The sequence below is a fragment of the Gymnoscopelus braueri genome, assembly GCF_963280865.1.
Source record: "Gymnoscopelus braueri genome assembly, chromosome: 8".
NCBI lineage: Eukaryota > Metazoa > Chordata > Actinopteri > Myctophiformes > Myctophidae > Gymnoscopelus > Gymnoscopelus braueri.
Genome location: NC_137609.1, coordinates 15,957,528 through 15,965,676, shown reverse-complemented (window position 1 = coordinate 15,965,676; position 8,149 = coordinate 15,957,528).

The window sequence follows — 8,149 nt, the reverse complement described above, 5'->3', positions numbered from 1 at the left end:
AGTGTCCAAAATGTTTTTTGTTTATGTTTCACAGATGAATTCACTATAGTCTCCTACATAGAACTCCCTATAGGGAGTAGGGAGTGGTGAATGAGTGATTTCGGATACAGCCCTAAAGTCCTCAGTGCCAATTTAATTTAACTGTATGGAACCAAATGGACCTGTAATATGGTCCATTTGGTTCCATTTATACACTCCCAGAGTGTATAAAGGTCACACTCTGGCAAGAATGTAGACAAATATGGATTCAAGGCACACTGTTGTATGAAGATCAAAAAGATTTTCTGTTCTGGTAGCATTTTCTTGAAACTTGCAGACTGGTTATGTAACTTCCCATGGGAAATTGTCTGGACACCAACAGAAGGATTTCTCAGTTTGAATATCTAAAGACTGTATCATACATAATTCATTTTTCACCACACTTAATATTATACTTAAAAATAGTATATTTTTCCTAGGTTTCCTGGAAAATTGCTTGATGATGATATGCATATGTGCTGTAACAACTTTCAGTTTGTTTGTTTTTTCTATTGTACGTCTATTTCTTTTTGACAGCAATATAGGGAATGCCAAACACAAACAAAATAAATTGGAAATGATGTGGCTTCAATGTGGATCTCAGCCTTCATGTGACCAGCCTGTGACATCAGTCATCTGTGACGTATCTACTGTCTATCTATGACATATGACTAAAAATGTGGGCAAGGTTCAGTATGAGTCCTGTTGACTCGTTTCAGAGCCATGCCACAAAAAAGCAATTGTAATGTAATACACATGACAGTTTAAACATCTGAAAATGAGCTACAGAATGTGATCTCTTTTTATTGAATATTGTAACGACCTGGCCTGGGGCAATATGGCACAACATGATTAAGTGGGACTTCCCTCTTCCCGGCTCTCAAAAACCACCAGCCACAAACTGTTTTCAGGCCTTTTCATGGGTTTTATTAAAATCCTGTAGCTGCTCCAGGGTGGGCTAACAGTCAAAACAATAAACAAAAGAAACCAAACAGGAAACCAAAGAGACAAATCACTAAACCTAAAGCCTAATAAAAAAAACCAGGAGATAAAACGGGTTACTCACCCCTACTGTACCAACAAAGGCTTTTAAATTCAGTGAACACTTTAATCAAACATTTCACAAAGAGTGACAGTTGGCAGTCTGTCTGGGAGTGGGGAGAGGAAAGCCCACAGCAGCAGAGGAAAGCCAGCCCTTTAAACACCCAGCTGGAAGGCTGGAACTATCAGCTGCCTGGAACCACCTACACTCTCAATCGTCCACTCATAAGCCAAGCACACCTGCTGCTACATTATTGTTTTTTACTAAACCAGTTGGGCAATGACCAACCCCCCTCACTAACCCTGGTCCTCACTAATACTCATTATAAAATGGTAAATAAAAAAATCTACTTGGTCTGTGTCTCAGAGGAGGGCTGTAGACAGTTCAGAAACCCGTCTACCAGTGACGTCATCGATGGGGAATCCAAGCTACAGTAATAGAAACTGCAGGCTTTCTATTTCTGGAAAGTTAGTATGCTATAATGGAAGCCACTGTTCTGGCGTTAATACAAATCGAAATAAAAAAATTGAAATCTTGTTTGGAAAAAAAAAACGATGATGTCACTGGTAGACGGGTTTCTGAAGTGTCCACAGGCCTCCTATGAGAGAGTGAGTAGAAAAAGATTGTACCATTTCATCATGAGCATTAGTGAGGACCATTTATATGAAGATAGGTTGAAAATGGGTGAAGTCGTCCTTTAAAGTTAGGCATAGTTTTTCTGAGGTTAAGGTTAGGGTTAGGCAGGGCATAGTTGCAAAAACGCAAATAAGTTGGACATAAGGAACATGCCAATCACAGCAACTACTGGCCAATCACAGTGGGTCTTGGCTGAAGTGGTTTAGTTAAACAAAAAAGTGACACAACAGAGAGATACATCCGCTAACCTAACACAGCACAGAGAAGATTAAAAACATACAAGCATAAAATGAGCAACACAACCTCAGGGTAGCAACAATATGAATACGTCATGTCATGTTGCTCATGTCATCATGAACAAAAGATACTTGTTTGTACTGAATTGTTTTGGGCCTGTCAATATTTGTATACTTCAAGATACTGAATTATACAACAAAAAAAAACTCCCATATACAACATTTTCAATGCAAGGTGTTAAGTGAAAGAAGGTTACAGAAGTGTCAAAATAGGAATAAATCATCTCAAACATTCATTGAAAAGCCTGTATATGCAAATGTGCCTGAATCATGTCCATTGAGAAAAGATCTCGGCTTTATATCGCCTTCAGTTGTCACATTTCAAACCAGACTATCTTTTCCACAATCTTTGAAAGCTACAGAGAGTCAGTAATAGGCTCTGTGCATAACTGTAGTTTCAAGAAAGTCCATGTAAATAAGGAAAGGGCAGATATGTCACTTTCTTGGTCTGGCAATTCCAGCTGGCTGATTCCATGAATCTGTGAAAGACCATTTGAACAGATTTATTTTGTGTGCACTGGAAGGGGGGAATAGTTTTAAGGTGAGAGCTGAGCCCTGCCAACAGTGGTGTTCTCAGTATTTCATATGGGTCATGCGGAAGAGATTAAAGACCTTTCCATGTCTTCTATTCAGCATGCTTTTTGTCCTCTAGTTGATAGTGTAATTAAATTCCTAAAAGTGAATGAAGTATTTTAGAGATAATCATATTTAGACAAGTTCTCATCATTTATATAATTTATACAGTGTTTTCGTTTTTATGCTGTGGTCTGTTGAGGCCTGAAAGACACTAAGCTGTCTATAAAAGTCTGTGTATCTGTGCGTCTATCCGATGCTGATCTCACAAACCAATGGACTGATCAATGGCAATGTTCTTGTGCACACCAGGCTTACGTATCGGTAACCAATCAAATTGTCTGGGGCAAATGCTGAAGTTTTACCTTACTAAAACACGGGGGGCACACACATCCTCCCGGCAGCGGCAGTCAAGTAAACTCTCTCTCTCTTTTTTCCCATCCCGTACCTCATGCCTCGGTGCCTGTGTTTGTGTGTGTGTCGTGAATTAAACCTTATCTGTGCAGGCGTGCACACCAGAGCCTTAACATTAAAACTAGGCGGAGTCAACGTTAACTGCTGGAGGCTGAAGAGGTCCTTTTTTTTGTCCAGATCACCACCAAATGGTAAATGGTGTATTTATATAGCACCTTTATCCAAGGCGCTTTACAATGTGCATTACATTCACATTCAGCCAAATCAGTATGCATTAATTACGAAAACATCGTCCAGTCACATGGCATAATTGAGGACGATACCCAAACAGACTACTGTTCTTATGCAAATTCTGGATTTGCAACAGCAGTTAAACATTTTTAACAAAATTACAAATAGGCTGCTCTTGACCTCTGATGTCATCGCAGACTTCTCAGCTTGAAAAGAAAGAAGGGCTTCTGAGTGAATAGATTTATTTGAGTTAATACATTTACTATTGTTGATCGGTGGTGTGATGTAATAGGAGTTAATGGAAATTGCTGCAAGGGAGATACTGTATGGGAGGCCACTCAGGTTGGAGTACACTGCAGAATAAATAAAAGTCTGGACTGCTCACTCCCTGAGGCCAGCCTGCCCTACCTTGTCCAGGATGTGTTCCTGCTGAAACATCACAACTGGAATGAGAGTGTCATCTCTGACAGTGCGTGGTTGCTCACCGGAGGCCCGCTGGTGGTGAAAAAGTTGACTCGGATTGTAGTGGATAGTGTGTTGGCACTAGATGGAGAGCGATACCCTGTCATGTTCATCGGCACTGAAAATGGCTACATTCAGAAAGCTGAAACTACGTTATATGAGGACCCTAGTCAAGTTAAGACTCAGAATCAGATGCTGGCTTGTACACCTGTGACTCCATAGAGCAGGTCAAGAAGAAAGAATACATCAGGACCATGGCGCTTTAACAATTACAGCCCTGCACTGATGGTGGACAAGTTGATCCAGTCCAGAGGCGGTCCATATACACAGCTCCAGTGATTATGGCTCTGCTGATGCTATCTCTGTCCCTCGTTGCCGTTTAATCGTAGAACCACTGGGTTTGGTAGAACCCAGGTGCAGGGGCCGTCCGTTTAGTACACGGAAACTCAGATCAGGACTGCAGACTACTGCCAGTACATGCCCTGCTATAATCACAGCATGAACCTGTGACCGTCTAGACTGGCAGCAATGATGATTCAGAGATATGAACGTACTGCGAATATAAGGGCGGTTTCCTTCCTTATACTGCTGTTCCTATAACTTAGGACAGAGTGAGAGACTAAGAGTAGACAATAGCATAGACAATTCAACACAGACTCACTGAATGAACAGGTATTGGGCGATGGGGCCTTCCCTAGCTGAGTGGGTAGAGACTAGGGCCTAGGCCATCATCTGGTATAATCAGAAGGTTGCCGTTTTGGAGGGATTCTAAGTGAGCCTGGTGAAAGCGTGCAACAATACCTTTGGTATTTTAATAGATGAAAATGGTTAAAGTCCCCTTTGGCCTAGTGGGTAGAGAGGCTATCTGGTAGTCAGAAGGTCATCGGTTCGCCTCCCGGCCCCGCCATGTCTACGTGTTGAATTGTCCCTGAACTAGACACCAACACCCCCCTAACTGATCCCCTCCGACCATCTAACTGAGCAGCCATCAACTGGGTGAAGCTGAACAATGGTCTCCCCTTCACAATTTCTTTTTTTAATTGAAATTAAAAGAACCCCTTCCATGGGTTCTTTAAGTCGATGCCCCTGGAGACCCCCCCCCCCACACACACACACACACACACACACACACACACACACACACACACACACACACACACACACACACACACACACACACAGATGGGGTCTCAATTACCCAGCTGTTAGCCCCTATTAACTCCTATTTGTGGTGTCTAAATATTTGTGGGATGCCACTATGGTCAATTAGAGTTAAAGCGTTAATTTGATATGTTGGCAGGAGACAATTTAGCTATAGTCATTTTGCTAATTAAATACAGCGTGCGCTTGTCACAAAAATGCCCTTAAATGTCACAATGTCATGGCCTAAATGGTCTCTCATAACAGTCAGTAGAGCAGGGGTCTTCAACGTTTTTTCAGGCCAAGGACCCTTTAATAGCTGAGAGAGAGACAAAGCATGGACCCCCCCCCCCCCCCCACTACATATTGTATAAAATTGTGTGTTAACCCCTCAATATTAGTCAACTTGACTGTTTGCTCTGTACTTGGTCTGTCGCTTTTCCCCCTCTACACCAACTCTCTGAAAATATTATATATTAAACTATTTTCGGCTATTAAATGTTCCCCCATCACACAAAGATATGGTGGACCCCCTGTAGGTACTCTGAGGACCCCTTAGGGGTTCCGAACCCCCTGTTGAAGACCTCTGCAGTAGAGGATCACTCGGATCACTCATTCTATTTTGGAACCTGTGATATAACTACATGTCCCAGCATGCCCAGCTGCACTGCAGGTCCTCCCCCAGCTTTTGAATGGCAAGTTGTTTGTTTCGCTGTTAGCAACTGCTGTCCCTGTTGGAGAGTAAACATAAGCATCCTCCCCAACATCTTTACTTCCGGAATTAACGTTTTGCCTTCAAAATAAAATCACACACAGGCCTATATTTAAGCTTAATAAACGGCCATTTGTCTGAGTTTTTAGAGAAATCACACAGGCCTAATAATAGATTCACAAAGAAATGTTTCACAAATAAGTACAATTTACAATTAGGCATTTGGCAGATGCTATTATCCATTCCAGAGCAATCAGAGTAAGACCCTATAGTCAACAAAAGATCTAGTGTATCACATATGTTTAGTGCAAAGAGAAAAATGAAGTGCTATTAAGAAACATGGATTACTAAGTATACACATTAAAGCTGCATATCTGTCTCTAAACAATATACTATCAGTGGTTCTCAAAGTGGGGTCCGAGGACCCAGGGTTGAGGGTGTTCCAGGGGGTCCCCAGCAAGATTAGTTAATATAGCCTCAAAATCATTGTATCCACTTAAACCCTATATACAATGGCTATTTGAAAATAGCAGATCTACGTGTCACAAAAATAAAATATTATTATAATTTTTCAATTTAATATTTGTTTTGGGGGGGGGGGGACATTTTTCCCAGAGTAGGCTGGGCCTATAAAAAGAAAAAGTGTTAAATCTTCAGCAAAAACTAAAGTTTCTATTGAGAACATTTCATCTATAAGCAAACAATTGCCCCAACCACTTTATCAGGTCGCTTCACAAACAACTTTCAGATAGAAATAGAATAGATTTTTTTATTAAACATGAATCTTCATAATATGAAAAGAACCTTCACCTTTAATTTTACAATGAACAAGCAAACAAGTAGGCTAAATATAAAATACACACATAAACTGAACTTTATTCAATAAAAAAATCTAGACATATTGGCTGAATTGTTGATTCCTATGTCGTCACAAAAGTCAATTAGCCATATGGCTGATGGCATATTGAACAAACTGATATATCAGGTGTAATGCCCGGAATTCGAACCCTGGTCTCCCGCGTGGAAAGCCAACATCTTAACCACTATGCCAAAGGTATGTCCCTATCGCATGGGGGAGATATTAGTCTTTGACACAATCAGGCTGAGGTAGTGAACCACTCTGTTACACTCACCCCCCTTTTGACCTCCTCCCACGGGGAAACCCGATCCGGGTCACGGCACCATTGTAACGCCCGGGATTCGAACCTGAGTCTGACGTGTGGAAATCCAACATTTTAGCCGCTAAGCCAATGAGATATCCCTATTGCTCGGGGGAGATATTAGAGTTTCAGGCCATCAGGCTGAGGTAGTGAACCACTCTGTTACACCACGGGCACTAGACCAAAATATGATGATTGAGAAAGATGTGGGACAGTTTTCATGTTCATCAAACTTATCAATAACTGTTATCCACTTCTTCCATCAAAACGCATGCAATGCATTAAACCTTAGGATAAGCCAATTATGCTGTGGTCTGTTACAACATACAACACTGAAAATAATGTGCATTTCAAGATGGGGTATAGGCTATAACTCTCTGGAATTATCTTGATAAAAATATTAAAGTTTTCAATAATATTTAAACAGTTCAAGCGCTCCTATAAGCAGTCACTCATTAAAAATGATGTACAGTTGGACAGTTGATTTTATATTGACTATGAAGCTTTGCTTTATATTATGTATTTTTCTTTATTTAATTAATTTTATTATCATTGATTTACATGTATGTACCAAATGTTAGGGTCATTTTAGTAATATAAAATACTGTTGTTTTATGAGAAGGTAAGAAGGGGGCCATAAAAATAAGCTTTTGCTTCTCTCTGCCACTTCTTGAACAAAAATGATTGTGCTCTGTTATTGTGCTGATGATGTATGGAGTATGGAGTCTTCTGTACAATGTTTTATTTGTCCAAGATAAATAAAGATACAATCTAATCAAATCAAAATAAGAGTTAATCCAGGATAGTTCTTGCAATTATAGTCGTTGACATTTACAGAACACTATCTCTGTTGGCCAGATCTAAATCATGCCAAGCAAACAGGTTATATACTGTAATGAGCCTTAAGCCCTAGGCTTTTGGTTAAATCAAATCAAATTACTGAAATCGCATGGAATTTCATTATCATTTGTAAAATGATAATTCATTTATAAACTTACTTGCTGTTTTTATACATGATGTATCTTCTTAAACGTGTCAAATTTGGGGAACACTTTTTGGTGGATTTGTAACTATATAATGGCTGAATGATAGAAGTTTTTGTATGAATAGTCTGCCTTCTTGAGCACTTTTTTTTACCCTTTATTTTGTTTTCATTAGTTTTTATAAAAATCTAAATAAAATTGTTGTTGTTTGTTGTTGTTGTAACCATAAACTTTAATTCAGGGGTCCTCAACGTTTTACAGGCTAAGAGAGAGAGATGAAGCAGGGACCCCGACTACATGTTGTAGAAAATTGTGTTGCAGATTAAACGTTTTCATAGATTTAATGGATAGCTTCATAGTCTTGTTTTACAGCACTATCATGTTGGATTCATGTTGTGAATGTATTTTCAGACATTTAACCACTTCATCCCTCAATACTTAGTAAACTTGACCTTTCACTCTGTACTTCTCTTCTCGTCTTC